Source organism: Maniola jurtina, chromosome 1 (genome assembly GCF_905333055.1).
Source record: "Maniola jurtina chromosome 1, ilManJurt1.1, whole genome shotgun sequence".
Taxonomy (NCBI): domain Eukaryota; kingdom Metazoa; phylum Arthropoda; class Insecta; order Lepidoptera; family Nymphalidae; genus Maniola; species Maniola jurtina.
Genome location: NC_060029.1, coordinates 1,862,703 through 1,878,360, shown reverse-complemented (window position 1 = coordinate 1,878,360; position 15,658 = coordinate 1,862,703).

The following is a 15,658-nucleotide window of genomic DNA, read 5'->3' as shown; positions in this document are numbered from 1 at the left end:
AACGCGGGGGTGTCTCGACTGGACATTCCACTGATCACCGAACAAGAGTCAGCGACAAGAAAATCGGAAAACTGGGAAAATCGCTGCCTCACTACGCCTGGCTGGAGACTGCAGAACGACATAGCGCATTTTTATTGCACCTCGGGGTTGGGGGCGAGGTTCGATACCCGGGGAAAGCTACCCCCCACAAAAACATTAAAGCTATTTATAGTTTTCAAATAAAAAGCTTCAAAAACTTGTAAGATCTTGCAAATGACCGTTAATTTCATAATTTGGGCACATCAAAGACAAAGCCGTCAGAAGTTCAAAATTGCCACCTTCACATCTGAAACGTTTCTTCGATCCCGAAAGTTCCAACTGAAAGCTTGTAATTGAAAAGTTTCCTAGCGTAGAGATGTAAAGTGATTTATAAGACAGAACGTCCTGCCGGCCTTTTTTCATTCCTTTTCGAATCTCGTTACAATGCTTGTGGACAAAGTTTGCTGAGTTGCCTTTAAGTTGCTTAATTCGTTTTTCTTTCGTGATTGTGATTAGTGTACCAACTTTTTGATTTTGATTTGCATATTAATTTGGTAGTTGCGGTTTCAGGTTTAAAGTTTGTTTTAATTGAATAGATGTTGAAAGTTAGGCGGTGTTGTTTTAATAGATTAACTGTTTTTGTTTAGCTAATGTTTTAATGGAATTACTTAGCAGAAGTTACAGTAAGTTTTAGAACTATAAGTATTTTGCGTAGCTACTTAATCGAAACATCTACACAGAACTAAGCATCGATGTTCACGTTTAGACTTTCCTATATTTTTTTTTTGTTTTATGTAATTGTACTACGCATATAAACCTTCCTCGTGAAACTTATAAGCGAATGCTTAGGTATGTTGTGTGCATAGACAATAGACAATTACTGAGTGTAGTTTAATACAGAGGTACATCTGATAAGTATGGAGACATCGCCGTCCCTGGGTCTATAATTTTTTTTAAAGAATATTAGTCATTTTTCTATCATGACTAACATTCCCATTTCCCTTCCCACTAAGCGTAAAGCTTGTGCTAGGAGCGGGTACGATAATAGTGCAACGGACGGGATTTGAACTGCCTACCTTTCGGATTTCAGTCCGCTCCTATAACCGTTGAGCTATTGAGGCTATAATATAGCGAAGCTGTCCAAGAAAGCGCTGGATGTACGTTGTGAGCGCAGATTTGAAAGCACATAAGCTATTCTCAAGGTCAAGGCTCAAGACCGAGCATAGACGTCGAAAAAATGTTTGAAAGCGAGCTAAAACTAGTTCAAATCCTAAGGTCTAAATTCACCAAGCATTTAGCTCCCGTTTAAAGGGTCACCACTACATTTGTAGTGCTGTTCCTTTTTGGCAGATGAAATACATGATTTTCAAAAAGCAGAGAAACAAAGCATGTATTAAACAATTGCTTGGTGAAATCAGGCATAATTCAAAGAAAATACTGTTGAAAATTGCCCAAAACATAACAGCCCAATAGTTTAACGTTCAGCATGACCTTCTCTGTCAACATAAGTACGAAACTTATGAAATAAATAACACCAGATGTTCCCAAGAAGTCCGGCTCTCACATAACAAGCCCTCTGTAACCAATAGTTGCCCTAATCGAGTTGCGACCATTTATTTACACAGGCGATTATCTAAATTGCGTTAACAACATCTGCCAGTTTTCACACTCCGTCTCCTAGCCTATAATTCGAAGGTCGTGGCATAGATTAAGAAATATGTACAGACTGTTATCTTTATGCGAAGACATCTAAAAGATGTCATCATCATCATCATTTCGACCCATTGCCGGCCCACTACTGAGAGCGAGTCTCCAGAATGAGAGGAGTTTAGGCCATTGTCTACCACGCTGGTCAAGTGTGGTTTTGAAGTCACACGCCTCTGCAGAATATTATAGAGAACTCTCTGGCAAGCAGGTTTCCTCACGATTTTTTACTTTACCTTTAAAACATACGGTTAATTGTAAGCTTTTTAAACATAAAGAACAATTCTAATAATGAATTTATAAAAAATAATAGTAGTTATTATTACTTTACTCTAACGTTATTGTGTTTTGACACCCGAATTCTATAAACGTTGACGAGATGTAAAATCTCATACTAACCCTACTGACTATCGTAGCGCCTACGATACGAACTTGCATTGCACGTCGTAGCATATTTTCTGAGCTACGTAATCTTTTCAACTTAAAGTAATGTAGTATCTGCGTATTTACCTACTCTGTTTGCTCTATGACTTAAGTCTGGGGGCAAACCAACGAATTGTACCCGGAGGTTAGCGATGTAATTTACGCTATTGAAGAAATATTATAAACACCCTAAGGGTCAGCCCTCGGAATATTTTGAGTTATGGCGGAGGGAATTTACGATATTTTGAGTCGAATTGCTGATCATAATTATTGTGTAATATACGAATTGAACGGCTAGGGGGAAGAAATAATATATAGTATAAGAGACGACGTAGGTATTATTTGAATTATTATTTCTCAGTATGAAGCCTATCTTAAAAAAAAAAAATTAGTAATTATTAAATATCTAGAGTGTTTTTCGAAATTCGCAAAACCCACTTTCGATGCTAGTTTTAGATTTGCTAACGATTTTAAACTATCAATTTAACTAAAAAAGTACGTACAATCATGTCAAACGTGTATGACGTCACATCTATAAATTTCATACCCTTTTAATTTTTTAGTTTCTTATCTAGTTTATTTTCCCTAAAATAGAGATTTTTCAACATGACCGTTGAACTTTTTAACTGACTAGGAAAAAGTTCTCTATTCACCGGATTTTTTTTAACCAAATAAATACAATTTTACTAAATAAATTGTTTTAAAGCATAGATAATGGAGAGATAAATCGATATAATATGGCTTAGTTAAAGACCTAGGTTCTAGAACAACAAAGAATAGAATAGTAGGCGTAATATTCGTATGGAGAAGCACATAAGAAGTGTAACCCTAAAACGCACATAACTCTGGAAAATTAGAGGTGCATGCCCATGATTGACTCTCTGACCTCCCGAAAAGAAGACAGAGGTCTTAACCACTGGGCTATCACGGCTTTGTAGGTAAGTACATCTTCCTTATTGGATCAGTTATTTGTCGCGCCGCGATCACGTGCCAATTTTATAGCCCGCCAATCGTAAATTGAAATTGTGGGTCGCACACGACATTGTATCGGCTATTATTGAGTATCCGATGTGCTCCCGAAATTTTTATCGCCGACTCCCCAAAAGAAATAATTCCGGGAATATAGATTAAATTCTTGTATTGAGTCGTAAAATTTGGGGTACACACTCGATTGAGACGTAGTAGGGTTTTTTTTATTCAGATACAAGTTAGCCCTTGACTGCAATCTCACCTGGTGGTAAGTGATAATGCAGTTTTAGATGGAAGCGGGCTAACCTAGAAGGGGTATGGCAGTTTTAATTAAATCCATACCCCTTTGGTTTCTACACGGCATCATACCAGAACTCTAAATCGCTTAACACCACGGCTTTGTCGGTAAGGTGGCCACGCGGCCGAAGCCTCCCACCAGCCCAGACCAGTGATTTAGACATTATAAAATTCCAACCCCTGACAGGAATCGAATCCGGGACCTCCCACCAATAAGACTACAACGCTTACCACTGTGCCAGGGAGGTAGTCAAGCGATCGGCTTAAGTAGCTATGGGTGGCGGAGACATAGTTTGAACAACCGATAAGTCCCAAGATGTGGAATGACTACCTTGCACCGAAAAGTGCAGCGTTGGAACTGGATGGCAAGACCGCGGCTTATGGAATATGTCCTTGCAACTTAATATGTCCAGCAGTGGACTACTATCAGTTGCTGAAGAAAGCGACATTATCCGTAGATTAAGGCGGTTCCGACAGTTTTTTTTTTCAAAAATCAAATATTTTATCGTTATCGTTGTAAAATAAACATTTTTTCCATCGGTTGGCAATCATTTTTAGTTTAGGATCCTGGGCATATTGTGACAATTTATTCACCCTTGCTGAGACGCCAAATTGTGGTTTAATTTGCCGTTAAGTTTCTTGCGGTGTTATTTATGTGAAATTTACACCCTTGCAGACTGGGGGATCGATTTTCTATGGCGTCAACTTATTTATGTCTATTTTTGCTATAATTTTATTTGTACTTAGGTACATCTGTCATTGGGATCTTTGGACGAATTCACCACAAGGTGCAGGAATGGCCTCGCACTAGAAAGTGTAGCGTTAGCAGACCTCCACTAGATGGACAGACCCCCCGTTAGATGCTGCGTCGTAGGCGGGCATTGACCCGAGTTTTGCACGCTATACAATGCGGGCTTGAAAAATACTAAATCACTAAAACTACAAGATAAGGCAAATGATTGTTGGCATTAGATTGTGTTAAGGTAGTATAATAATAGCGTTAAGTTTTTGCTAGCGTTCTGTTTACACCCTGTATAAGCATTCACATCAGTAACGCGCTAACCAGAGCTGTCTTATTAAAAACAGGCAAACTTCAATGTCATAATCAACATCATCATGATCATTCCATTGCCGGTCCACTGAGCATGGCTCTCCTCTCATAATGAGAAGGGTTTAAACCATAGTCTGCCACGCCTACTGCCCAGCGTGGATTGCTAGTTTTCACACACCTTGTGGAGAATTTTCAGGCATACAGGTTTCCTCACGATGTTTTCCTTCACCGTTAAGCACATCGCTGCGAAAAGTTAGAGTCCGTGACAGGGATCGAACTTCCGATCTCCCAAATAGAAGACAGACGTCTTAACCACTAAGCTAGCTCCGCTTTTCTACGCTGTTACAATAAAGTCTATGAAAAATTGTTTCAGTTTCAGTAGCGACAAAATAAGAAGTTACTTGAAGCCCGCAGGGTCTCGATATATTGAGGAAGAGGTCCCATAAATCAGAGGTCGCATTCCTGCGAGCCAAATCGCAAGCTGTAATACGAATAGATGTAAATAGAGGGATTCGTTGAGATCGCGACACATTGGAGCACAGTGAAGGATGTAAGCATAGAAACATTCTGTACTCGTAAGGAAATCTCTACCGAGGTGGGCGGTGCTTATTATACTCTACCACGAAACTTCCGTTAGTCCGCACTTGACAAGTTCCTTATTACAAGTGTAAATTAAAAATTTTCAACACCCCCGACAAATCATTTTCAAATAAATAATTATGTATATCTAGGCAACGTCCATCTTGACAGCTTGACATTTGTGAATTGACACTTGAATATTATGAACCTAAGGGTTATCTAACCTTCTGTTCTACAAGAAAACTAGAAAATAGCTGAAAACTTTTAAACGGCTGAACCAATTTTTTTGGATTATAGCCAAGAACACTCTCGATCAAGCCACCTTTCAAACAAAAAAAAGTAAATTAAAATCGGTTCATTCGTTTAGGTGCTACGATGCCACAGACAGATACACAGATACACAGATACACACGTCAAACTTATAACACCCCTCTTTTTGGGTCGGGGGTTAAAAACATGAGTTTTGAATTCAAAATGACTTCATGTGTAGAGAATTGGTGTAGGAGTCAATTATGCTAATTTAATGGGTTGAAGTTACGGGTCTAAGTGAGTTGGTGTGCTTTATTTTTGAACTACAGTTAAATAAATGAATATTTACTGACCAACACATTATATATTGAAATAGTGTCACAGACAAGTGGGACAGTGTATATATAAGTGTACCAAATGATCTATTAATAACAGGACACTATTTGTTAAACAAACATCTCTCGGTTCCAGGTATCACCAACAGCCCTTTAAGCAGAGCATTGCAGAGTGTGACAAGACACCGGAACACGTACTGCTTAAATGCAGCTATGTCTTTGCTCAACAAGAAGACTACATTGGTTCCCCAGTAACACTTCCTGAAATCCTCGCCGACCTGGGTAGCCTGCTTGGATGTAAAAATTTTTGGAGACCCCCACTTTTTTCATGTGACATCCGTTAAGTCAATTTTTTTCGTATAAAGTGTAGCTAGCCTATGTCATCCGGACCTTTACGACGAATCGATTGACACCTCATTCATCAAAATCGGCCCTGTAGTCTAGACGCTACGGTGGAACACACAGAATCTGGATATAAACATACATACCCACATACATACCCACATACATACATACATACATAGATTGCTAAAATCATAACCCTTCTTATTGGGTTTGCCGCAGTCGGGTAAAAAAGAGGTATTATGTGAAGTTGTTAGAAATGCGTCTTCTATGCTTTAACATTCTTTGAAGAGCACAAAATGTTCTCGAAGGAATAAATCTCGACTCTAACTCGAAGTTAAACGTTCCAGCCAAGCGGGAATCAGCAACGGAATTTATTGTCGACCGTCGCACCGAATTTTATCGGAGGGAAATACATCTTTTTCATTCGCGAGGTTTGTCAACGTCGGTCGGCGACTCTGTTGAAATGAGACCCATTTGATATAAACTCGACGTTGAGAGGAGAATTGGGTAAATTATTCCCTCCTTTTCTGTACTTTTATTTCCGAATTTCCGGTTTCGGGTGCGTTAGTTTCATTTGTTATTTTAGATTGTCACTGCAAGTGCTGGAACTATTATTGCGAGGAACTGTTGAAGTTAGTTCGTAAACAGGCCATAATAATACCATGGTTTTTTTTTTATGTATGTTTTGCTGGCAACCCTCCGACATGGTTATCGGAGACTTTGTATAGCTTAACACGGCATATTTTTTTTTTAAATAATACCATGGTGGAATATCGGCAAAGCCATGCCGCCAAGCGTTTAGGCGTTCCGATACGATACGTAGAAACCAAAGGGGTTTAATAAAAACTGACATACCCCTTCCAGGTTAGCCCACTTCCATCTAAGACCGCATCATCACTTACCACCAGGTGAGATTGCAGTCAAGGGCTAACTTGTATCTGAATAAAATAAAATAAAAACTGCCGTAACTATGAGGCCACTGTAACCATCGAGAGTGAAGTCGCATGTATCAGCTAGTAGGTAATTATTAAACCTTATTTAGCAAGGCGGCGCGAGAGGCGGCGGTCAATTTCCGCGAGTGGCGTATAAATCTCTCAGACACGGCGCCGGCTCTACGCGCGGAAATGCAAACTCGACCGCGCTAGAGTTATGGATCGCTTTAACAGGGGAAACGCTGTAGTTTTTCACTTGTCGCGCACTATGTACTCGCACACCAGCTATTTCACTCTAAGCATGCTATAAGTTTCAGATAATAGAATTGTCTTGTTTCACGCGACTTTATTGAAGTTATTTGTTTACAGATGAGCATGGAAATACTAACGAATTGCCGTCTTCACTCGGGTGATATTTGTGAAAATCCCTCCTTGATAAGATCTAGGTTATAGAAAGAACCTACGGGCTAGATCTCAAGTTTAAGGAGTTGGTGCTCTGCGTTGGAATGTATGTCACACAGTTTCTCCTTAATAAATTTATGTGATATCCACAAGGTTTTTGTTATGCTTCTTAACAGACGTTTGGAATAGGGATTTAAGATAGAAGCCTTTAAGTGTACAAACGCTGCTACCATAACGCTGAAATGCATCATGTCAGCTGGGTGGGTAATGCAAATTGTTACCTATTAGTATGTGCGAAGAAGTTTCCCTTCTGTGGGGGCTCCCTCGACATCCCACGACTTTACTTTTATTTATAATTAATAAAATAATTTAAAAAAAATTGATTAATTAAAAAATTAAAAAATAATTCTTAAAATGAGTAAACGTCTCGAAATAATCGAATAACAAAAGAACAATTTTACACTATTAATTCATACAGCATAGATCTATGTATGTAACCGTATTTCACGCGCAAATGGACCGGGCGACTGATTTATGTGCCGCGCTGACATGTGCCCAGTCTGAGAGTAAATAACTCTGTGGTAACCTGATGACGTCATCTAACAATAAAACAAAACCAAAATCGCCAACTATACATTCAACAGTTTCCAGAAATGATCCTGTCACTCTGAAACTGTGGAGATAATAGGCAAATCCTACTTATATTACCGATTTGGCTATAGCGGGCATCAGCTAGTCTTTCTATAATTTTAAATTACCAATGTAAAAGGAGAAACTGACTGACATATCTAGCTCAAACTATTGGGTCTAGATACTTTAGATCTTGATGACTACCTCTTCGTAACGTATGCTCCCAATGATGTTTAACGAGGATGAAATCGACTCAATTCAAGGGACTAAAATTCGTAGCAGACCCCCTTCAAGGTGGATAGATGATAGCAAACGAGTCACAGGGAGCCGCTGGATCCAGGCGGCGCACAAGACCGCGGTGTGTACTACAAGAGAGCTATTGTCTGGTGGTGGAAGAAGACGAATAGATACCTACGTACCATGAAAAAAAAGTCTCGAGTCACAATAATTATAGATCTCCAAGAGTGTTTTTGTGTTGGAACATGCTCTGATTATTATTATTATCACAGAACAAGGAATTTTCTTGTCCATAACAACGGCCGAAACTTTATTTTTCTATTTTTTTTTTATTATTATTTTTTATTCACTATAGGCAAGCGCTTGACCACAATCACACCTGATGGAAAGTGATGATGTGGTCTAAGATGGGACGCGTTTACCTAGAAGTTGCCTATTCACTCTTGTTTTAAAGATACCCGGATCGTAATTGGTAGGAAACACAGATCGCGGGAGAGTATTCCAAACCTTAGCCATGCGTGTGAGGAATGATGATGTAAAACGTTTTGTGCGTGTAGATGGAATGTCGATGACAAAAGGATGGACACACGCCCGACGTCTTACGTTTCGATAGGAAAATGGTGGTTCTGATTACAGAATAAGGAATTTTCTTTTCCATATCAACGGCAACGGTCAAAACTTTATTTTTCTACAATCCACACTGCGAAAATGCAAAATATTATAAAAGCAAAAGTGTGTCTATCTGTCTGTCTATCTGTCTGCTATCTTTTCACGGCCAAACAGATTACCCGATCCAGACGAAATTTGGTACAGAGTTAGCTTATATCCCAGGGAAGGACATAGGCTTTTTATCCCGGAAAATCAAACAGTTCTAACGGGATCCTTAAAAATCTAAATCCACGCGGACGAAGTCGCGGGCATCCTCTAGTAGTACCCATACTTATAAGAAACGGAATAAACTCAGTCATATAAGTGAGGAGTCTCGTGGACCCTTAATAGAGTTCCGCGGACGCTATTGTTTGGCGAAACTTATTATCTCGACGGCACTCGGAAAATATGCCTTCGAAGACAATATTTCCGCTTATCGCGAGTAATTTATGCGAAAACTTGGCCACTTAGAGACGATCACAGCTACAGATGTCGATAGAGATAAAGTTCCACTTTCTGGTTGCTCGATTTAACTTGTACTTCTCTAGAAGAGTCAACCGATTAATAATAAATATACCTACTACTCGAAAAATGTATTCGTTTGTTGGATCCTTCAGTCACGCTGCAATAAAACAACGGATTTTTTGCATTGATATAGTTAACAAGTGTACCTAAATTAAAAATTTATAACACCCCCGCCACGTGAAGGTTACAGTAACTAGAAAAGAGCAGATGACTTTCAAACGGCTGAACCGATTTTCTTGGATTATAGCTAAGAACATACTCGATCAAGCCACCTTTCAAACAAAAAAACTAAATTAAAATCGGTTCATTCCTTTAGGCGCTACGATGCCACAGACAGATACACAGATACACAGACACACAGATACACAGATACACACATCAAACTTATAACACCCCTCTTTTTGGGTCGGGGGTTAAAAATCTGGAGATTAAGTAGATGTACTTTTTGTACTGAAAAATCAAAGTTTTCCCGTAATATTCAAAAACGCAATCCACATGATTGGTTTCGCAGGCACCATCTATTTGGTACAGAGATTGATTATATCCGGTATAATGGATATAGGCTACTTTTCATCCCGGAAAATCAAAAAATTCGGAAGTTTTTTATTTATTTTTTAATTTTTTATTTTTATTTATTTGAAAACCTAAACCCACGCGAAAAAAGTCGCGGATAACATATAATATATATTTTAGAAAAAATAAGAAAATGAATTTAGATAGTATAATTTCAAAATTGGAATTGCCGAAGCATGTCTTTCACAGCCATTATGACACCACAACACCATTAGATCAGGCTCCATACGGTTTACACACAGTCTGTCTTATGAAGATTACAGCCACGGGGTAAGATCGTCTTTTCCCCTGTAATTTAATATAAATAATCCCATATTTCTGCTGGTGCTTACCACTTACGAAAGAATGCAGTGGAACAAGGGTGGCTAACGACGACATTGAAAACTACACAGAGCTGTTATCACCTCACATTACATTTCCGTTTTCAATCTCAGACCTATACCTATAATTAAAATTAATACCTATAATTTTTTTTAACAATTATTAAATGAAACGGGCATAAAAATTAAAATAAACTTGAACTTAATTACTGTGCTACTAAAATGATGGGCTGACGACAGTTTTGGTTATCATCAAAGCAATTTGTATATTTAAAATTTTTAAAAGAAAATTTTATTAAAAGAAAAGAAGGTAGAATTCTCTAAATACTAGATACCTAGAAGATAAATGCTCTGAGTACAACTGATTACCAAATAACCTTAAAAATTTTAGGTACAAGGGAATGTGGTAATGATGATAGAAGAGTTATTTTGTTGAGCTTATGTAAGCTTTAATACCTAGGACAATGATAAACAAGTTATTCAGTAAGTAGATCAAGTTTTTAGGATAGTAACTAATTACGTCACAGCTGAAATCAGCTTACGTGTGTGCGCAATTGTGCATAAGATGATGCAGGGTTTACGCTTACGTTTTTTTTTGTGATACCATAAAGAAAACAAACTATAAATATTCACTCTTTCTTCACATCATGAAGGAAAACATCGTGAGGAATACAGTTTTCCTCACGATGTTTTCCTTGGGAGTTCTCTATAGTTTTCTCAGAGGTAAGTGAAGTCTGCCAGTGTGTTGTGACAGACTATTTCCTTCTCATTCTGATTACAAACCCGTGCCCAGTAGTGGACTGGCGATAGGTTGGTAATGATGACTCTTTCTTTAATAAAGCAAGTTTCCAGGTATCATCAGCTCTATATCACATATACATCGTTTCCCGATCACCCCTCAATCTTAAAAACAGAGGGTTTGACAAAGATCATAACTCCCATAATCGTTCGCCGCAGACCCGTTAAATACAGGAGCCTATAAAAATTGTACATAAACCATAAATAACCGCCAATATGCAATTATATTGAACTTGGCATTCGAGGGTGCTTAATACTTTGCGCACGTTCTGTGTGCATTTAATTGGATTATTATCAAATATTTTCTATAGAAATTTCCATAGAAATATTTCCCCTAAGTTGGCTAGGTTTCTTTTGAAAGGAATATCTAATAACGAAATTGAACCGAAGTGAAAAGTTATGATCAAAACACGCGGTGTGCGTAAGCTTGATAGGTAAATGATAATATAATAATCCGGTAAGCACTTATAGTCATTTTTGGATTGTAAAGCATAATTCAAAACTATTTGAGATAATAGGTATTTAAAGTGTATTGACTTTGTTCTAACTTTATTACGAGAATAATATAAACAATCTCTCATTTTAACCGAAAATTGTAAGCTAAGCTAAGTAAGCTAAGTAAGCTGTAAGTAATTGAATGGCTACCATATTATTAATAATTATTGATTCAAACTTTAATGAATCCTCTTCAGTCTTTTCAAAACAAAAAACTAACACTACATAATATTGTAATCACTTCCACGTGCATCATACAATAGTTGCATAAAATCAGATAGTTAAAATGATATTACACTACAAAAGCTAGGCTCCCTATATCGCAGAGCTCAATATCCGCTCAGTATTCGGCTGTGACCGCATTTGTCACGCGACTCAACCGCACTCGCGCCCATCTGTCATATGTTCTTGACCGTCGAGGGTGTGGCATAGAGCAAGTAACCAGATATTTACAGATATCGTAGATGTTATACGCAAAATTCAGACTCGCGCACCGAGGGTTCCGTACTCGGGTATTTTTCCCGACATTTTGCACGATAAATCAAAACCTATTATGCATAATAATAAATAAAAATCTGGTTTATAATGTACAGGTGAAGCCCTTTCATATTGGTATAGTTATCTTACTTTGAAAATTGAAACACATTTTTTTTTAATTGACGTAACCACAAATTCACGGTTTTTGTATTTATTCCTTTACTTGTGCTATAGGACCTACCTTCCTGCTAAATTTCATGATTCTGTTCACCGGGAAGTACCCTATAGGTTTTCTTGACCGACGCGACGGACGGAACACCTTCAAGTTGAAAAAAACGAGCTTGAACCAAAAATAATAATTTCGCTCAACTTTCTGCCCCATGGTTTAGTCTATGACATTTCTCAAGCAGGCATCTGTTAGGTATCTGATTATTGCCCATTCCACCGGTCGCAAGTGTCGCCTTAAAATATTACCGAATATTACCGGACGCGTGCCGAATATTGTGCGTTATTACGGCGGTAATAATTCTAGTCACTCCCACGACTTTGTTACATTATGAAGGTATTAGTTCTTGCATTGTATTTGCCCTTCTTGATAGCTATTCAAGACGATCTCTCTAGGTTTTTGGTGTGCACCCTAAAGTGTACAGTAAACCTATATTATGTTAGTAATGTAGAATGCAAAGAAGAAAGAAGCACATGCCATAACTTGACCTAATCGCGAATTTTTTATGCAAGCTTTAGAATAAAAAATAAAAAACGAAACAAGAAAAACCTACTGTAGATATACTGCGGTTTTATATAGGTTTGACGAAACAATTTGTTTAAAGTTTAAACTATACCTATTAAGCAGCTTTGAACATTTTGGCGACCTAGTAGTCCACCATTTTCCTTTTTCCAAAATAGCGGCCACGCAGCTAATAAGTATTGTATGAAGTTATTTGCCAGCATTGTATTAATCGTACAGGCTATAGTGATACCATTGTCTGGTACTTTGTAGGATTCAGTGGTCTCTTTTTTATGCAATTCTAAGTTCAACCCCCTTAGGTATTTGCATGAAATGGTAATGAGAATACAACCTGTTTGCAACGTGTCGGTCTATTTAGCATTGCATCATAACAAGCTAGTGACGGCATGCAGTAGTTAGAGGAATACACGACCCCTTTTAGCTACAAGCAGTCAAGAGATGGATGTACGTGTATTTTCAGAGAAGCCTTTTTTAACCCCCGACCCAAAAAGAAGGGTGTTATAAGTTTGACGTGTGTATCTGTATATCTGTCTGTGGCATCGTAGCTCCTAAACTAATGAACCGATTTTAATTTAGTTTGTTTTTGTTTGAAAGGTAGCTTGATCGAGAGTGTTCTTAGCTATAATCCAAGAAAATCGGTTCAGCCGTTTGAAAGTTATCAGCTTTTTTCTAGTTATTACTGTAACCTTTACTTGTCGGGGATGTTATAAATTTTTAATTTACACTTGTTGCTATAAAATGTGCTTTGTGCAAATGATATTTACATTGTTTCTTAGCTACTTATTCCCAGTTAGTACTTACGCCTATTAAATCTTCACCGATTTACATTATCTACCTAAATTTTTGTGTGGGAGTTAGTAGGTTAGTAATTAAATTAAGTAAAATTAAATTACAAGGTTAGTACGTTATGAAATGGTTACGAATAAAGCAATTTTAGTTATGCCTCTAGAGCTATTACCAAGTTGGTGATGAAATTAGTCTGAATGTAAATATATTTTATTACATTTATCACATGCTCTCACTCGAAATATATAATGGCCAATGGCCATACAGTGTTAATTTGTGGAAGACTAAAGGTACATTCTGAATAAAGCGGTGGTACGGGCACTTAGATTATTCCGGGTATGCCTGTATTCTTAATAAAATAAAAAAGTGAATATAATCAGTGATGTTAATTTCAGTTCCACCGTTCTTCGTGTGTAAACAGCATCAACACTATGTGTTCATAAGTGCGTGTACTCGGTACGTCATTAAGCCGGATGATTGTGTTACACGCGGCCTGTGATGATGATAATCATTAGTTTACATCTCATTAGTTATAAGTGCATTTAAACCAACGCGCGCTGATGATAAAAAAATCTTTATGAAGGTAGAAGAACAATCAAGTATCAAGGCATCGGGCGCGATTCCATGCAGGTTCGAATCCAGCTGGTCCCCGCAATTTTTAATATGTATTTAAAAATTATTTAATGGTAAAAGAAATGAAGAGCTATTATGCTGATTATAACATCATGATCAACCCATCCATATAGGCTCCTCTCAAAATGAGAAAGGTTTAGGCTATAGGTAGTCCGCCTAACTCCAGATTGGCAGAAACGTAAACGTAAGAAACGTAAGATACGGAAAGTAAGTGATAATATTTAACTTAGGTCAAACAAAGGTCGATGTTGACTTTAAAATAACTTAAAATTTAAAAAAACCTCTATAAGAAAATTAGAAAAAAGCTGATAACTTTTAAACGGCTGAACCGATTTTCTTCAATTATAGCTAAGAACACTCTCGATCAAGCCACCTTTCAAACAAAAAAAAAAACTAAATTGTAATCGGTCCATTCGTTTAGGAGCTACGATGCCACAGACAGATACACGCGTCAAACTTATAACACCCCTCTTTTTGGGTCGGGGGTTAACAAGCCAATTCATCTTATAGCTAATTCGCTTTAAAGTTAGCCGAATTCAGCAAGTTTATGCAATTGTTTGCATACTATCGTGGAAGTTAGCAATGCAGATTGGCCAGTTCAGTGAAAATGCAAATAAGTGAGGCCCATTGAGAGTGATCCATGCTCTGTGTGCTGGATGACGTCAGTTCCATTATTCTGATTGTATTTATTGATCTCATTTTGACTTGTAAGTTACTGTTTTTTCAACATATTTTAAGTTAAAGATAATCTTGAAAATAACATGAGTCTTTTAGAATAAAGTTTGGGTCAATATTATAATTATACTTTTCGATCTTGTACCCCCTTCACCATTTTACCACCGAACCGCAAGACGTCGGGCGAGTTTCCATCCTTATGTCGTCGACATTCCATCTACACGCACAAAACGTTTTGCGTCTTCATTCCTCATACGCATGGCTAAGGTTTGGAATACTCTCCCGCGATCTGTGTTTCCTACCAATTACAATCCGGGTATCTTTAAAACAAGAGTGAATAGGCACCTTCTCGGTAAACGCGTCCCATCTTAGACCACATCATCACTCTCCATCAGGTGTGATTGTGGTCAAGCGTTTGCCTATAGTGAATAAAAAAATAAAATTAAAAAAATTGTTCATGATTACCTATTTTTAACCCCCGACCCAAAAAGAGGGGTGTTATAAGTTTGACGTGTGTATCTGTGTATCTGTGTGTCTGTGTATCTGTGTATCTGTGTATCTGTGTATCTGTCTGTGGCATCGTAGCGCCTAAACGAATGAACCGATTTTAATTTAGTTTTTTTTGTTTGAAAGGTGGCTTGATCGAGAGTGTTCTTAGCTATAATCTAAAAAAATTGGTTCAGCCGTTTAAGAGTTATCAGCTCTTTTCTAGTTTTCTTGTAGAAAAGAAGGTTAGATAACCGTTAGGTTCATAATATTATGTCAATAGACAAATGTCAAGCTGTCAAGATGGACGTTGCCTAAATACA